The following is a 16,996-nucleotide window of genomic DNA, read 5'->3' as shown; positions in this document are numbered from 1 at the left end:
TTTGAATTGTCTACTTAATCATTAAAAAAACTGATTTGATTGTATACATTTGAATAAAACCGTATGTGCAATATATATATATATGGCCTTTTGGGAGTCTCTTTGTCCCCTTTCGCGCAGCAGTTCCTGGTATCATTTGCAAAGCAGCACCTGTTCCCTTCGTGTCTGTGACGAAGCTGTTTTTTATGAAACCAACTTCGTGCAGCTTTTTCTTTGTCATAACCAGTCCCAAATCCTGAGAGTCGTTCTGATGAGCTGACCTTGTCATGCGCTCCGGATTTCATTTTTAAGTCAATCACCAATTGATTTTGAGTTGGAACCATCGTCCACGACTATAAATATTGACCTGAGGGTAGTTGATAGGTTAAATATCGGTGTGACATTACTTCACTTGCATCACTTAAACTTTGCAAACCACCATTAACTGGCTCTGTTTTTTCAAGACAAACATCTTCTGCTCTCTAAATATTATCCTGATTTTGTCAATAACTTCTGTAACCACCATAGATAGTATTTTTTTTTTTTAATAGTTGGTGAATTTAGGACCCAGACTAAACTTCTGTCAAGACGATGTAAAACATTAGATTAATAAATTCCTGGATTGAGCTGGTTTTGTGCTACATTAAATCTGAAGTTTCTCTGATTTTGGTGAGTGTTCAAATTATATTCCAGCATTTCAGCAGACTTTCAATGTCCTGAAACATTTGTCTACATTTGCTTTTACATATCAGCAATGTTTCCTAAATCATCAATTTACATAACATCTAATGATTTAATACTATGACTATGGTAATAATATGGTTCAAAAACTGATGGCTAATACAAAGGTCAGTTTCCTGTTTGAGATTTATCCGGTGTAACTTTACTTAACTTGACTTCACTGACTCAACTTGACTTGACTAACTTAATCTCCCAGTATTTTATCAACATTTCATCATAATCTCATCTCATCACCATAGAAACAAATCACTGAGTTTAAACAGTCCAATCAGCAGCAGGTGGATTTTCCGAGCCTCTCTCTCTGGTTCATGATCAGTGCTGGAGTTGGCAGTTTGTAATGTTTGAATTCAATTCAATAATAAAAGTAATGAAAACCACTGAGATTTAAATATGAAACACATGACCCTGATCAAAGCGGTCATGAACGTCTCTCTGGTTCAGAGACTCGTGTTGGTTCCACATCTCACTGACAGACTTGATGGCGACAGTGAGCCTGAAAGATGATTTGGCTCCAACTGTTCCCCAAACAGCCTCCACCCTTTTCTTCTTATTTGTGTCTCTTTATGTCTTTATTCCTCCTCCCTCTCCCTTTGTCAACACGTTTTCATTGCTGTGTGTTTGTGTGTCAGCAGGATCACACACAAACTACTGAGCAGATTTGGTGGAGGGGTGAGACAAAGGCCAAAAAAGAATCGACTACAGTTTGAGGCAGATCCAGTTTTTTTCTTTCTTTAACATGAGATTTTGAAATTATCACTGATTTCCAATGAAATAACTCACATAACTGGATAAAGAGAAATCAGGCGGTTTTAAAAGGACTAGTATCTGTAAGTGTCAGTGATTGGTGCAGTTTGATTGAATTTAAGGAGCCTGTTGGGCCTTGAAGGGGATATGTGATCTACTGATTCTAGTTATATTTGTTGGTTTGTTTGTATAGATTTCACATAACTACAGGATGATTACCAAGAAACTTGGTAAAAGGTTGTGATACAGGGAAGAATTTATCTCTTATATTTTTATCTGGATCAGGGGGGGAAGTGTGAGACAGGATGTTTGTTCTGACATTTTCACCAGTTTCTCAGGGAATAATTCATGGATCTTGATTTTAAAAAATCTGACATATTTAGGGGACTGATAACTAAGTGTGTGAAATCTGGTGCTGCTTGATTGAATTTAAGGAGACTGTTGGGCCCTGGTGGAGATACGCACCAGACATATGTGTATCTGAGTTAGTGTGTCTGCTGGGAACTTAATAAGAAAATTGTGTTTTTATCTGACCAGTAAATCCAGAAATCTTGACAAATACTCATCCGATCCAAATGTTTTGCTTTTTAAGTAAAGGCAGAGTTAATATACCATATAAAAACAAAATTTATATATATTTATATATCATACAGACATTTATCCCGATCTCCTTCCCTTATAGTTTTCGTTGAGTTTTGGGTCTTGTTTCATGAGTTTCAGAGGAAGAGAAACACAGTGAGATGACAACTGGTCTTTATCAGGGTGTTTCAACAAAAACACACAACCCCTAACACCCCCACCTCGACACACACACACACACACACACACACACACACACACACACACACACACACACACACACAAGCACAAGCACACACGCACAGTGAAAACCCCCTCCATTGTTGGCCAGGTCTAACAATGCTTAATTTCTGGAAAAATACCGACACCAGTGTTCATAGCTGCAGAGAGTGAGATAATGGAGAGTGAACACAACAGTCACTGTGTCCACCTGTCTCTGACTCACACACACACAGAGGTTTCTCTCAGAGGTCACCTAAATATTTATGATGGCAGTTAGAGCGCCAGGACGCACTAAGATGGGTTCTGTCATTGTAGCTTGTTCTCATCACACTGTTTGTTCACGTGTTCATGCCTCTCAGAAGTTTTGTTTTAATTAGTTAGATATGAAAATGGAGTGAAACCTCATGATTGACAGCTGAGACTAACTTGTGATTGGTGGGGCTCATGTATTTCCAGAATCTCGATGTCGTGGCTCCATTTCCTGATCGCTCCTGCGCAGACTCTAGATCCAAATGTGTGAGATGAGCAGTGTTTGTAGAGAGTGGGAGGACATATCTTTATTTATAGTCTATATTTTACACACGTGTGAATCATCACAGCAGATGGTTAAGGTGAGAGAAGACAAGACAAGACTCATTACTAACCAAACCATGACCTTTTACTAACAAGGTGTTGTTTCCTAAACCAATACCACACATGTGCACCCACCATCCTCCTTCATGCAGCCTGTCTGAGGTACAAGAACAGAAATACAACAACCTTCCTGGAACCATCATTAACATTCCTTCAAACCTGTTGACCAAACAAGGTCATAGCATCCTTTTGGGCCGTGAGGCGACAGGGCTACCCACTGTACCACCATGCCGCGTTGATTGGCTGATATTTCCCTTGTTACCTCACTGACGGTTCAAGACAGGAGAACAGTGTTTGAATCACCCCGGTTTCACAAGGCCCACTGGTATTTGACTGCTTGGGACAGAGTCAAGCTTTAGTGACTCATCATTACCAGAAGTGACTGTGTCTCAGGGATCGTCAAACCGTGATTTCGTCCTGAGCTGCAGTGCTTTCAGATATGCAGCAAACCGAAATGTGGTGTGTTTCAGGGTTTCACAGGTGCTGATCGATACCGGCTTGTAGAGTGTGTAGCCGAAAACTCATTTGTGAGGTGATTATTGTTCAAAAATACCTTCACGTCCCCTCTGCTCCTTCCTGTGCGGACGCCTCAGGGTTGGAGCAGATTCATTCCTATTTGGCTGGATTACAGCTGATCTGCTGTCGATCCCTGAGAAACCTCATCAGCATCCATGCAAACGATGCAGAAGCAATGAGCTGTGATAGCATCTGTTTTCCTGAATGTTGGCATGTGTGCGTGTTTTGTTGTGGGTGTGCTGTGTGTGAAACAGAGTGTTGACAAACCTACCCACTTATGTTTTATCCCCTTGAAGACGATAAGCTGTTGTAACACTAGTGATGACTGCCACACTTCCCCCCCACCCCACGGAGTACAGACGTCAATTAACTGGGGCTTCGCCAAAGTGCTGTTAACTTCTGAGAACTTTGTTTACACAAGAATAAAGCACAGCAATTGCATTTGGCGTCTTTGCTCTGATGCCTCAATTCACCACAGCGTAAACTTACAGTAACTAATCCTGCAAAGACGCAGCAATGGCTGGAAATGATAACTTTATCTGGAGCCAGTCTACAGGTGGAAATATTCACACAGCACTGAGACGGCTTCAAAGGAGGAGGAGGAGGAGGAGGAAGAAGAAGAGGAGGAAGAACAGGGCATTTCTGCAAAACTGGAAATGTTTGAAGTGCTCTGGCACAGAGAGCATGTCATGTACACACAGCAGTGCATCACTATCCATCCAGCACACTGCATTTATTAGTGGACTTAATAAAATACATATAAATTGCCATGAGGTGTAAATAGGAACCAGTGTGTGTCTGGGAATAAAGTCAAAAACAGTGCAGAGTAGATACATGCACCTCGTAGTTAATGAGCCACAGCAGCCAGTGAGGTCCTCCAGCAGAGTTCTGCTGTGGAGTGAGACCTGACGTGATATGATGGTTAGGAAGTGAGTCGGAGTAGATGTTTTTTTTTTTAACCCTTTGATACACAACATGGGTCAAAAGTGGCCGGCTCAGTTTTTAATTTCTATATCTTTGCAGTGAATGAATTTCATCACTACCCTTCTAATGCACATGCATTCGAAGAATTTGTGATGATGAAAACAAATTAATTGGGGAATACCTGAAATACTGAATCATTACATTACATTACATTTCATTTAGCTTACGCTTTTATCCAAAGCGACTTACAATAAGTGCATTCAACCATGAGGGTACAAACCCAGAACAACAAGAATCAAGAAAGTACAATTTCTTGTACTGATGAAATTCCTTCACTGCAAAGATATAGAAAAGAAAAACTGAGCCGGTCACTTTTGACCCATGTTGTGTATCAAAGGGTTAAAAACACCATCAACTCCGACTCACTTCCTAACCATCATATCACGTCAGGTCTCACTCCACAGCAGAACTCTGCTGGAGGACCTCACTGGCTGCTGTGGCTCATTAACTACGAGGTGCATGTATCTACTCTGCACTGTTTTTGACTTTATTCCCAGACACACACTGGTTCCTATTTACACCTCATGGCAATTTATATGTATTTTATTCAGCCCACTAATAAATGCACTGTGCTGGATGGATGGTGATGCACTGCTATGTGCGTACATGACATGCTCCTCTGTCTGAAACACTTGCAAACATTTCCAGTTTTGCAGAAATGCCCTTTTCTTCTTCTTCCTCCTCTTTTTCTTCCTCCTCTTCTTCTTCCTCCTCCTCCTCCTTTGAAGCCGTCTCAGTGCTGTGTGAATATTTCCACCTGTAGACTGGCTCCAGATAAAGTTATCATTTCCAGCCATTGCTGCGTCTTTGCAGAATTAGTTACTGCAAGTTTACGCTGTGGTGAATTGAGGCATCAGAGCAAAGACGCCAAATGCAATTGCTGTGCTTTATTCTTGTGTAAACAAAGTTCTCAGAAGTTGACAGCCCTTTGGAGAACAGCTTTGGCGAGTAGAGACGAGTTTAGAAATCAACTCAGGCCCCAGTTTACGGTGAAAATGTTTGTGGCTGAGAATCAAAACCCTCCGAACTGAAACCCTAGATTCACTATGTGTTCTCAAAATAAGATGTTGTGAAGACTATATGTAAAGGACACTCCTCTGCCCACAGGAAATGACACATACAGTAAAAACTAAAGTACAAACCCGCCTTTGTTACGTGTGGTCACAGTTCGGTCTGTACTGTGTGAATATCTAGGTCTTGAGCTTTGACCTTTTAAGGAAAGATCATGTCTGATGCCAATTGGAGCTGCCTGCATTAGAGTGTTTTACTCGCAACTAGAATGACACTCAGTTTATCGCCTTATGAAACCACATTTAAATTGACTGGATCTGGATTTTCTTTTGAACAGTTGATCAGATAAGTTATACACACTCATAAATATCAGTCCCCTAAACATTTTATTGTCAATATCCTTGAATTGTTCTCTGAGAAATCATTGGAATGTGCTTCCATCAAGATTTGTGGAAATGCCTTGACTAGTTTTTGAGTAATCCTGCAGACAGTATATAAGGTCTCAATGAAGCTGTGAAGGTGTTTGAGTCACCAACCATCAAAACATCAATTGAGAGAATATCTTTTGCAAGACTAACATTCTTCTCCTTCGTAGAGATCCATAAACTTTGAGAAAAAGGAGCATTGTAGCATTGAAACCATCTTTGAGAAAAAATGTATTGAATTTGTACTTTGGTCTTACAATTTGGTCCATTTCCCATCTGTAAACATGGAGGAGGCCGTTTTTATGACCTATACTGTAGCCAGCCACCAGGGGGTGATCAAGATGCTTTGGCTTCACTTTTAGGGTGCTGTCATGTCGTGCATCTTTATACACAATATACGGTTCTACCCCCTGAGCCACACACAGCTAAGTTTCATCAGCACCATAGAACATTTGGTATCTTGAATGTGATGCATCCCAGTCTGTGTTCCATCGTCACATGTAAACACTGACACCCTCTCATGGAAATGCACAAGGATTTAAAAGCAAGAATGATCCATCACAGCCTGGAGGTCCATTAGACCCAGTAAACGTCCCCTCCATGTGGCGGCTGCCTGGACTTTGACCTGTGAAGGAAACAATTGTGCCTTCAAAAAAAGAAGAAGTGTGAGAAGTTGAGCAGCTCATGTAAACTGTCCACCCATCTCAGGAATCAAGCAAGCTGTGCAAACACCGCCAGCCACCACTGTGCAGAGCCCCAGAGGAGTGCCAAATATAGGAGGACACCACGGTCCCGAGAAACAGGTGACGGCTGGTGTTTGGCGACCTGTGGCTGAAACAGAGAAAGAAAAAAAAAAGGGACAGGGGGTGGAGTACGTGCAGCATGGTCTCATAAACCTTTCGACGCACAGCTGGTTGGTTTCCCAGAAGGACTGTAGCATTAAAACCCTTCAGCATGCACACCCACACCCCCTTTCTACCCGTCAACCTACGTAAAGCGAACAGCCACAGCCTCGCACATCCAAGCTCGATGAGGATTCACAAATATCTCAGCATCAGATTCATTATGATGTGTGTGTGGGTGTGTGTGTGTGTGTGCCCTCGGGCCTCAAAACATGGCCAACGCAGCATGTGTTTGGCCATAAATGCTGGAGAACCTCAGACTGTATCCCACAGCTGTTGGCCGAGCCGTTGCCTCTGTGCTTTTAATGCAGTCTTAGATGCTGTTCCCATTACACCCCTTAGCCCTCGCTCGTTCAGGGAGTCTGTTCCCCTTCCAGACACATAGGAGACACATGCCTTCAGACTGGGCAGAGGTGGCAAATGCATTTCAAATTTGAAGCCATACATCCCTAGGACAGAGACCATTATTTATTTTTTTACAGATTTTCTTCAGAACGTTTCACTTTCAACTTCAGAAACGGACTTTTCTCGTACAAGTCAAAATGCGCAGAGGAAAGTGACGGCATCACCTGCTTAAAGGCCCGTTCATGTTCAACGTTAGATACGTGGATGGAAATGAACAGATGGCCCCGGGTAAATCTCGTCCATATTCATGCACGGATTTTACAAATGAAAGTGAGACTCTGTTGTGAATCCAGTGTGTCACTATCCGACCAACAGAAATAATGGGCTCCATATGTTTATTGGAGACACTTTAACTGCAGCTTTTTCAGGCGTCCACCTGAACGGGACTCGGTGGGAATCCCTGTGTACAGCTGCTGACGTTAACGTCTGCTGGATCACTCTCTGCAGGAAGCAACAGCAGATCACCATCGTCTCAGCTGCTGCTGCAAAGTCCTTCAACGAGATGTCGCCTCAGGCCAAAAAAAACCCCTCAGGGTAGCTTTCCAATAAAAATTAGATCATAAAACAAAACCGGTCATCTTTTTAAATATAATTTAATTGACATTTTACAGCTGTAGACAGGGTGATAATGAGCCGCAGGTTTCATTTACGCCTCTGAAGTTTATACCTATATTTCTATTGCGTCTATACTTGGATTCATGCTTGTGTCCTGTTTAGGATTATAACCAAATATTCCACCTGAGAAAAAACGTCTGATGGAAACATCTGGATCTGTAGCTGCTAAGTGCTCCACTGTGTTCAACAGCTGGTCGCTCACTCTCTCTGTCAGCAGTTTGGAGCTGAGCAGGTAGTTTACAGAGGGTTCATCAGGCCTGAAACCAGCGCACTCACAATCACCGTGTTTAAACAAGTGAAAGTTAATTGTGTCGCTGTGGCCTCTCCAAAGAGCCACAAGATCAATCTGAAGGGTGATGAGATCATTAATGCTGTAGGGAAGAAGAGGGAAATCAAGTTTGGATTCAAACATCTGTATTTATTATTCCACTCGCCTCCGATCTTCGAGCCTCAGATATTTAAACGAAACCACTTGAGAAGTTCAGAGGGGAAACGTCTCTTTGGCTAAAACTTCAAACTCTAAAATAACTGTCTCATAAAACGTAAAAAAAACAAACACTTTAAGATGTTAGGAACGGCTTAATCCTAAACAGTGCACTTCAAACTTTTCACGTTTTATTAATGTAAAATCCGGTTTCTACAGCTGTGAAATAAATGCAGTGGAGTAAATTGTTATGTATTTTCCCCTTAAAAAATGTAGTGTTGTACTCAGGTAGCATCAAGTAGAAATACTTCTGTACAACTTTTCTACTTTATAAGTAATTTCACGAAGTATATTTTTAAACCACTGGTATAATTTTGGCGAATTGTGTGAGATTTCTTGCTTCTTTCTGATTTATTTGAACTAAGCTCCATATTAGAAGTTGGTTTGCAATTTATAATTTGTTGTGTATTGGATGTTTAACATTCAGTTTGGATCCCAGTGTGTTTACAGTCTGACTGTTTCTGCAGTCGTTTAAAAAACTTTCGTTTATCAATTTAGAGAAGCTGTCAAACCTTTATAAAATCAATATGTACAATAAGTAAATATATCATTGAAATGTTCCAGATACAACTGGAACATCACATTCCCTAAAACTAAAGTGCATTTGCATGGATTTAAATGACTCACTGTCTCTGCTGGTGTCAACATACCACAGATGTTGTACTGTCTCATCATCAGTGCAACAGCTTATCTGCACCATTGACACTGTGACTGTACTGCATTCAGATACCACATGCATGGGTATCCTGAGTGAATTCTGGTTTCCATGCGGCCTGTTAATACACTGACAAAGCATCTCTTGATACAGTAAAAGCACTTTGATGTGCTTTACAAAAAGATAGAAAACTTAGTAAATACATAGAACAGAAACTGAAGGAATACAGAGCTGATAAAAAAATAAATAAAATAAAATAAAATGGGGACAAAGAATAGTTTCATACCTGCAGATTCCAAACATGAAGCTGTTCCAGTGTCATTTAAGACATAATTATTTGTATATGGCATATTATAATATTCAGAGTTCATGCAATGTGCTTTACAGAAATAAAAGCAGCATTAAAGTAAAGAGCAGAAGCATAAAAAGCTAAAAAATTTGTTTTTTAAAGTATAGAAACTTTATAAAGTTACAATATAAAGACTAAGCAACATGTCATTAAAGTGATTAAGTGAAGTCACCAGAAAATAGATCTGGTTTTATCTTATTTTTGAAGCAGGTTGAGGTTGGGGCAGATTTGATATCCACTGGGAGCTGGTTCCAGCAGTGGGCAGCACATTTCACCCAAAGCCCAGCTCGTCCCCCTTGTGGCCACACGTCCTCATTGTGTCCTGACCCCATCCTGCCCCCTCAACATGACGCACCCTTCACAGAGGCAGAGCCAGGGTGGGCGTTCAGTTTTAATCAAGCGAGCACATGCTCAGTTTGAAAAGCTGCCACGTATCTGGGCCGTGATAAAAGACAGGCCGGACCACTGGGTTGAGACACATCTACACACAAAGAGCCGAGCAGGCTGAGCTCCACACTCCTGCGTTCCATGGAATTGTTTTCTGTGATAAAGTATTGCCTCCAGACGCAGCTCAAACTCCGTCTGTTTCTGAGAAGTTTCCATGAGTAAACTGTGTTTTATGGCGTCGTTTTGAGAATCGCAGTCTTCAAGACTTGAGTTGTTTGGGATGGTTAAGTTGGTGTTTCGCAACATCTTCTCCAGTGTACCACCAGAGTAGACCTCTTGACATCTATTAGATTGTGATCAATTTTGCCACAGATATTCAAAATCGTCCTGCATCACCAACAAGCCAATGAATGATTCCAATAGGAATCTATGGGCCCCAGAGGATGAGTCCTACTAACTGATGGTGACCTTTTCTCCATCAGGGTCAGAAATGTTTTATAGATCATTTTGCTGCAGAGATTCAACGTCCCTAATGGATAAATAAAAAGGACTTACTACTCCCCCGGCAGAGCAAGACCTTTCAACATTTATCCCATGAATTAGCTTAACTTAGTATTATCAGTTGTAATCTGGATAGTAAAATATGGATCAGATCTGTGTTTACGGATCTCTTCTCATGTGACGTATTTCCAGCCAATCATGCTTGAGATGATGAACGTGACTCGTGAGCATGACAACATCTTGGCTCAGTTTGTTGAACCACATTTCGGAGCAGTGTTTCAAAACAACTTCGCTCCGGAAATTCGACACAGCTTTGAAACAATACTTCAAAATGTCCCATTTGGCAATGCTGGTCCCCAATGAATTGACGTCAATGGAGCTAAATAGCTCAAACTATTTACACCTGCTTATAGACAAAAGAGCAATACAGACAATTTTATTTTAATTTGGCAAATATAGTATTGATTTTGCATCAGAATTAAAATAAATACAGCGGGTCAGAGCTGCTAGCATGGCTGTAAACTCTGGTGAAGTCTAGTTTGTTCTTGCACTTTGGTTTTAGTGTCACGTCAGCTGGTGTGTGTCAGATTTTCCTCTGGTTTTTGCTCATGTAGACATTTAGACTGTTTTTCTAACTCTGTGTTCCCTTCTCTTGATTTGAAAACCAGATATCTTGGACCGGTCACATGGGATCACAAACACTTTTGTGGTTACCAGTGGTTGCAAGGGACAAATCGCCACATTGGACGAGTGACAGTAAATAAAATGCACAACCCTTAAATGACTCATAGTTTAAATATTACAATTTAAAAAAGGGGAAATATCAGCAAAAGACGTCTTCAACGACTCAGTGTTGCCTTGGAGGTCTCAGCAGTGCACCCCCACACTTATCATGGGTTTGACCATGATATTGACTGAAGACACCGCGTCTTCCTGATGTCGGCCCAATTACGGCTCTTTTTAATCCACTTGTTATCATCTGGAGATCAGACCTGGTTGAATGAATCGATGGGTCACTCAGTTCTGTCTGAATCTTTGCTTCAAAGCAGATTCTCGATCCTAATGGAAGCACATGTTGGTGAGGAAAAGTCTTGATTACATCCACACACTGGTGCTGACCACGTAGTTAAAAGCCTTCATTGCACTGATGTCTGCGTTTGATGTTGCAGTGGCTGTTTAGCCTCTTTGTCAGCAGCGTATTGATCTTTGATTTGAAGAAGTGCAAACATGTGAACCTTCTGTTGTCCAAGGAGCCTGCGGATGTTTCACTGCCGTTCCCCATTTCCTCCCTGCAGGTGCACACACTGATGTGACGTCACACTGTTGTGACGTCAAACAGCTGCAGTTCAATGAGAAAACCAACACAACTATCATGTCTGTACAGTAAATGGGAGAAGTGAGCTGTTCAACTTATCAGAAATATTGAAAACAAGCACAAATCAATCAACCAGGTAGATCCACACTGAAAGAAACAAGGTTTCATGTCGCATCAAAATTATGTGAGGGACATTTTTTCATCAACAAGCTGAATCAATTCTTTTTTTGACTCAGCTTTGAGGAATAAATAATAAATCACTCCATTGCACAAACATCTGTTTGAAAGAGGATACACCAGTCCGTCCATTTGAACTCACGTGATATTAGCAAGGTTTCTATTCATTTCCATTGTTTTTTTAACCAAAGAGAGATAAACGAAGTGTTGGTGAGATAAACGAAGTGTTGGTGAGATAAACGAAGTGTTGGTGAGATAAACGAAGTGTTGGTGAGATAAATGAAGTGTTGGAGTTTATGAACTTCAGTCAGTGGTTCGTCTAAAAAAAGATTTTTCCTGGACGTCTATGAAGTAAAATGTCAGTTTAAGGGAAAATCCCAGGAAGCTTGTACAGCTCCTCACAATGAGCTCATGTTATATGAGAAAGGTTAGAACAAAAATGTGACATTTCCTTAATTAAAACGACATTTTACTGTCTGAGCTCAGAGCAACACGTTTGTTTGACGTCTCCACGATTTAAATTCAGAGCAAACGCCATGGAACAGACGTGGGCTTGTTCATATGATCGTTTTGTGTTTAGATGTTTTAGTGATGAACTCTGAGGTTTATAAGTCAGTAGAATAAAAGTCTGTTATTTAAAACCACTGCTATACCCCACCCCCCATTCAATTACAAATTGTTATTTTCACACTTTGGTTTGGAGAAATCAAACGGGGATGGACGTGATGATGAATGAGCTTTAATTGTGTTAATTCGTATGACAGCAGTGATTTGTAAATTCATGTAGATTGAAAGAAGTTTACTTTCATTTATTACACATTTCCCTCCTCAGAGTCGTCTGAACACTGACCAAAGGTTTCCTGTGTGTCTGCTTTGTTCTTTTGACCAGCTAATCCCTGCCCGTCACGGAGGGGGGTCCATAAAAGATGGATTTGCTCGTCCACTTGCCACAGCTCTTTGTTTACAGGAAAGAGAGCAGCATCCTCCCATCCTCCTCTCCTGCTCAGGGCTCTAATCCAGCAGGAATGAATAGAGAGATTAAGAAGTGGAAGATGAGACGTGATGAAAAAGGGTCAGCAGGGTGTGGGCAGGTGAAGAGACAGCGAGCTGAGGTGGAGAGCGGAGAGCAGACATGCAGGGGGGAGGTTTTTTAATCAGCACTTCTTCACTTCTTGTAACATGATGCTGTTTTTCTGCGGAGGGAAGGTGAGACAGGTGGAAAACAGATCACACACTGAGTGCAACACCTGCTGTTTCTCCTTCCAACTGAGACACTTAATGTGTCTCAGTCTGTCCTGTGTTGTTAAAGGCTGCAGATCTCAGGTTTGCAGCTAAATCTCTCACATCTGAGATCTATAGAGATCAATCTGTTTCCATTAAAGACCATTAACCATGTGCATGGCATAAAACCACCAATGCAACAATATAGTGAATAAAGCTGAAAATCTGAAAGTCAAGTTTATAACTGCACTGTCAGAAACTCCCCCTTTCAGATATTCCCTTTCAGTCCCCGAATCGTCAGCTGTTGTCAAACTTGTGAATAGACCAACAGGTTTCCAACATTATGCCCAAGGAGAGAGGGTTTGCAGATCAAGTGAAATCTTTTAAATCACTTCTTAAAATCAGTTTTTACCGACTTGCCTTTGATCTCGATATTCTTTTAAAAAATTTGTATTCATTTGCTTTTATGTTACGTCGTCTTCCTTTTATCGTTCCTATTCTTTATATTTGTATTTACTGATTTCACGTGATCTTTTCTTCTCATTGCATTCATTTTTATTTGTGTGAATGATTTTTATGCAATATCCCCTGAGTTTCTAGTATATGGCACTTTGTAAATTCTGTTTTTAAAGGTGATGTATAAATTATTGTACTATTATTAGTATAATCTTTTTTCTCAAGGTTATTATATTTTGTGTTGATGTCAAAAAGCTTTCTGACCTCACTATCTCACGGATTAATACTTCGGTAAAATTTGGGTTAGGGTAATATTGGAAATGTACCGTTGTTTTGTAAATGAAACACGTTAACGGCCATTTTCCCTTGTATAACTTGTTTTTCCTTTTTATACTTTTAGTAAATGTTTCTGCTGATACCTTTGATACAACATCAATGCACCGTCTCCTGTAGCTACTTTGTGTGTTTTGGTCTTCACATCCCTGAGTCTAACTGTGATTATCATTTTATGAGCCTAATATCACTGTGTAATAATATCATAATGGCTCCAAGGTTTTGTCCAGGCTTATGTTTGCTTTTTTAATGCCAAGAAAACTAGAAAATAATTAAATTTCTGTTATGTTTGTGGCTCTTGAACTTAGTTTTTTCCTCAGTCTGACTTTTTGGTCATAACATTTTAAGAGTTACTTTTCAAGAGAGGCCAGCAAGACTTTAACTGATGATGCACTTCTACATATTGCAGGATTTCCTTTCATGTTTTATGGTTTAGTGGTCATCCTCCCTCTGCTTGCAGATGGATTCTCGATGCTCAGGATTCACGGAGGGGGTTAAATCACCCGTATCTGAACAGAGCGGCTGACAGTGGCGATGGTTTTATGTCTTCTCGGTGCAGACACATCCTGAAAGGGTTGAACTCGAGCCACAGGAGGTTCTCTGAAACATAAAGTCTCCTTCAAACATCTTCCAAGTAAACGCTGTTTGAAGAATTTTCTCTTCAAAGAACAATTTGACTGTAGTTCAGGTGGAAGTCCATGTAATGTGGAGTCTTGGAGTCTGGCAAACCAGGCTTTTATTCGTTCATCACCTATCAGCTGCAAATGATGGATCTTCTTTTCCCTTCGTGGCTGGAATGAATTCAGCCCAGTTCCTGAACACAGTGTTCTAAGTATACACTCACTTTTTATCCTTCTGAGTATTTGTTCTGCTCGGAATTCTGATTGCAAGTATCACTCAGGTCCAATTAAATGTGTTCAATTTGAAGTGTTAATATGGAAAAACCAAAGAAGAAAAGCGTAAAACAAATCTCACAAACAAGAGTTCAACTGCAGCTTAAATGAAGAAGACTGTATATACAAATGGACGACATGACAGGTTCCCCATAAGTGAAGCCAATACCATATTGATGGACCCCTGGTGGCTGGCTGCAGTATAGGTCATAAACCCAGCCTCCTCCGTGTTAGCAGATGGGACCTCCACTCCACAATCACAACTGTGACATTAAAAGCACAAGAGGGCAGCTCCCCTATTTGAGTTATTTTATTTTGTACAATGGTAACCTGACGACGGCGCGGCCGATCTGAAGAAATGTGTTAGGTGACATGAAACTTCCAATGGATTCTTGTTAACAAAGACATTCTATGACCACATCAAGTTTCAAGTAATGTTACTGCAACGTTTTTGAGAATCAGCTGAAATTGCTCTGAGAATAATCATCATTTCTGCTGAAACAACACATTTTTGACAGCACTGAAAGATTGTAGCCAATGATAAATCTGTGATCAGCTTCACTCTTGACCAAAAGTTGAAGATTGTTGCCTTTCCTGCAGTAAATCAATTATTTGGCCAACCAGTGGCTTTCATCACCAAACAGAAAAAAACAAAAGAAAAAAAACACTTTTACAAAAATCATTTTAATCAGAGTTTTAAGTAAAAAAAGAAAAGAAAACGACAAACCAGGACACATCAACACCAACATTTCCTGTAAATCCTTCACATTCCTCACTTCACTTCATCACTGAAATAATAATGATAATAATAATAATACAACAAGATCATATTAATACAGAAAGTTAAAATTTGGCTCATTGTTTATTTATTTACATTCTGACATGATCACAGTTCTGATGATTAACTTTATATTAACGACTTCTCTGATCCAAAGTCGTTTCTGGTCGTTAATATGTGAGGAAGCGACTGAAGGGAAAACAGCAACAAAAGATTTACTCAAATTCTCTGCAGTTGTGTTTATAACATTCTTAAATACACACCCAGTCTTTAAATCTTTATTTTCTTTAAAGCATGCGGGGTATTTGTAGATGCAGGGTTTCAAAGCAACAACCCACTGGATGTGTTCTTCCTCATTTTACTTTAAAAAAACATGATTTAAAAACATTTATCAGTTGAATAATGACTCTTATGAATGTTCTTGACAGAGTGAATAACTGTATTTTCAATCATTTGAGTGCAGAAGTCACCATAATGTCCTTGAGCAGCTGACACAGCAAATCTCTCCCCGTTGGACGAGTCTTCAAAATCTAACGACGCGCCAGTCACAATTTGAGAAGCCTCAGGATTCAGGCTGAACTCTGCATGATAGTGTCACGTGACCTTCGTGTGTGTGTGTGTGTGTGTGTGTGTGTGTGTGTGTGTGTGTGTGTGTGTGTGTGTGCAGACTTGCTCACATCAGGATTCTGTGAGCAAGGACATCTCCGGACAAGAGCTTCACCACTGAGAGCCATTGCTGCCAGCACTGGAACTGGAATTATTTAAAGCTGCAGACTCCTGACGTCTGGACGAGGTGTGTGGCAAGAATTGGTGAAGACAGAACTACATGCAGGTAAAAATAAAATCCCTCCCAGGTTATAATCAAACTACATTTATGGTGATAGCGTTGACGAGGTCTACTACATTATGACTGCTGGAAAAATCACTACATTCGATTTACATTTGCCTTGATATAGTGAACCCACCAGTCTAGTCATCCCAGTGGTGAATCGTGGGATAAGTGAAGAAGAGTGACACGAACTGTGCAAATAAAAGAAATAATAACCTAGTGACCCAGAAAAAAATTATAATCTCTTTTTAACAAACAGGCACAAATGATTTTAAGCTCTATTGGCAAAGAAAAAAATCAACTCATTTTACTGTCTTTCATAAGGTGAAAGTGAGAATGGACAGAAAGCAGCAGTTCCTACCCTTGTTGGCTTGGGTACCCTTAGAACAAAGTGAGTTATACTAAACATTGAATGTTAGCTGTCAAATATCCAGCATTTCATGACAAAGTTGACTATTTCAAGACGATTTGGAAGCAAATGCACGAGGCAATAAAGTAGTGAAATAGGAGAATATCGTTTGTAATCCTGTACATCATCTCTTGAACTCCAGGCTGAGACATAAAGGTTCATGATGCTCCTGAGGACAGAATCAGACAGATTCAAGAAAGACTAGTTACAGCATCTTCACACAGCGATACTATAGTAGAGAGGTTTTCTCACTGACACCCTTATTGATAAATGCATCAAGCCTATAGGGTGTGGTCCTAAACTTGACCAAATGTATTAAACTTATAAAACGTAACAAGCAGCAAATTCTCACAACTGAGGGACTGAGACCAGTAAACGTTTGACACTCAAACGATTGATCTGCTGTCTGACTGATGGATTTACTGTTTTATTGCTACTTTTAAGAAGTGAGTT

Source organism: Hippoglossus stenolepis, chromosome 13 (genome assembly GCF_022539355.2).
Source record: "Hippoglossus stenolepis isolate QCI-W04-F060 chromosome 13, HSTE1.2, whole genome shotgun sequence".
In the NCBI taxonomy this organism is placed as follows: Eukaryota; Metazoa; Chordata; class Actinopteri; order Pleuronectiformes; family Pleuronectidae; genus Hippoglossus; species Hippoglossus stenolepis.
This window is presented reverse-complemented; position numbering follows the sequence as displayed.